The sequence below is a fragment of the Pinus tabuliformis genome, chromosome 8, assembly GCF_031772625.1.
Source record: "Pinus tabuliformis cultivar Carrire ecotype Pingquan chromosome 8, CPIR1, whole genome shotgun sequence".
NCBI classification, from domain to species: domain Eukaryota; kingdom Viridiplantae; phylum Streptophyta; class Pinopsida; order Pinales; family Pinaceae; genus Pinus; species Pinus tabuliformis.
The window spans coordinates 968,874,809-968,877,272 of NC_142294.1; the positions used below are offsets into that span (position 1 = coordinate 968,874,809).

The 2,464-nt window shown below is 33.8% G+C and overlaps 1 pseudogene; it reads left to right on the top strand.

Annotated features, from left to right (window-relative positions):
* The first annotated feature begins 1,534 nt into the window (after positions 1-1,534).
* Positions 1,535-2,191, top strand: LOC149238695 (eukaryotic translation initiation factor 2 subunit beta pseudogene; annotated as a pseudogene).
* The last annotated feature ends 273 nt before the right edge of the window (positions 2,192-2,464 follow it).

Sequence of the window (2,464 nt, forward strand, 5' to 3'; positions counted from 1 at the left end):
AGCGATATTACATAGATGAATATCCATATACCATTTACCTGGTTGTATTGATAGTCCTTTTTTTGACTTAGCCAAAATAAATATCATCCTTGTTTGAGTTTAAACACCATCTGCAAAAGAGAAAACTCGCTTTGCAGAGGACACTGTGAGAAGCCTAGTGGCCAAGCAAAATAAGAAACAAAAACAAGGAGAGAGAAAAAACTAATACAATTATGTTCCTGGGAGGGAAAAATCCTCCATGTGATAAGCAGTATTACCCAGATGAATATCCATATACCATTTACCCAGTTGTACTGACAGTCATTTTTTTGACAAACTATTTGCCTATACATTTTGAGATCTGTCCACATATTGAATAGAATAATCCTTTTTTGTTTTCTAGAAAAACCAAATTCTATTCATCCATCTGGTTAATAGTTGATTTTTTATGGAGAGTTTCCCTAGGACATGGTCAATAATGATTTTAGAATCTCCATAAATGTGAAGAGCTGGTATGTTTAAGAAAGTACTAAAAAATAGGAGACTCGAGAGAGCCATTGCTTCAGCTTTGTTGTTTGTGCCTTTCCCTCCATTCCAGTGAATGCTGAAGTTCTGATGATCATTTATAGATATGAAAATACCACAGGCACATGTTCCCCTAAATCTATTTTTATTCTGTTTGATCTCAGGCATATAAGAGTTATAAAGAGAGATGATCTTGTAAGATATAAGCTGAAAATCCTCTTGTTTGTTCTGAAACAGGACTTTGTTTCTCCACTTCTAAATTGTCCATATGGCAATTTGTGGAATGGATCTCCAAGAAATTTTCTGGACATCTCCAAGAAATTCTTTGTTGCTGTACCTTCAAAGTTACTGTCCACTATGGCATGATTTCTATAGTAGGATGGAAAATAAAGCCTATAATTTCAAAACTAGTGGTATGGTCAATTAATTATTCAGAAACATGATTTCTACACTAGGATGGAAAATAAAGTCGATAATGGAAAATAAAGACTATAATTTCAAAACGAGTGGTATGGTCCATTAATTATTCAGAAACATGATTTCTACAGCGGGATGGAAAATAAAGTCTATAATGGAAAATAAAGCCTATAATTTCAAAACCATTGGTATGGTCAATTAATTATTTAGAAACATGATTTCTACAGTGGGATGGAAAATCAAGTCTATAATGGAAACAAAGCCTATAATTTCAAAACGAGTGGTATGGTCAATTAATTATTCAGAAACATGATTTCTACAGCAGGATGGAAAATAAAGTCTAATTTCAAAACGAGTGGTATGTTTAATTAATTATTCAGAAACATGGTTATAAAGCCTATAATTTCAAAACGAGTGGTATGGTCAGTTAATTATTTAGAAACATGGTTGGATTTCTCTGTTGTAATGTGATAAGATCCATTAACACAGTGAAACCATATATCCTCACTAATAAATAATTACAAGGCAATTAAGATGACACATTATCAAAAGCTGAATGCATTAAGAAAACCCATTGGAACGGAGCCGTGACTTTTATATCACAATTTAATTATTACAATCAGAACTCGAATTATTTTTTGGTATTGACTCTGCATTCACTGGGATGAGGAGAAAGAAGAAGAAGCCTGTGGAAGGCAATTTTCAAGATGATGATAATGTTGATAGCACAAAAGATGTTATTGATAATTTTAATTTTGGGGGTGAGGATGAAGAAGGGGAGGGTATTATTTTGCAAGCTCGATATCCCTGGGAGGGAACTGATCATGATTACAAATATGAAGAGTTGCTTGATAGAGTGTTCAATATTTTGCATGAGAACAATCTAGAACTTGCTGGTGAAAAGCATAGAACTGTTATGAGGCCACCTCAAGTCCTTCGTGAGGGTACCAAAAAGACTATATTTGTCAATTTTATGGATCTCTACAAAATGATGCACAAAAAATCAGAACATGTGATGACATTCTTGCTTGTAGAAATGGGAACAGGTGGTTCTCTTGATAGATGGCAATGGTTCGCCCCTAAGAATATTGAGGGTATTTTAAGAAGATATATCAATGAATATGTGATATGCAATGGTTGTAAGAGTCCAGATACTATCCTTTCAAAGGAGAATCGACTTTTCTTCCTTCGTTGTGAACATTGTGGATGTTCATGCTCTGTGGCACCTATCAAGGTTGGTTTTGTTGCTCACCGTAAAACTGGCACATAAACGTGAAGTTTGAAGATTGAAAATATTGTTGCAGTGTCACTATATGCAGTTTATCCTTGTACCTAAATCGAGAACTAGCTTGCATTATACTTTTGAAAATTTGTCGTTGGTAATTGTTTGCATTAGAATTTGGTACTTCTGCATGTTCTTTTATAGCAGCTCAATTGATTTAAAATGAATTCTAAGTTGTAATTTTTCGTTGAAGGTTGAGAAAATGTAAAAAGAATAATCTTTTGGGGAAAGCGGTGGACTTTCTTGAAAGTCTTTGGAGAA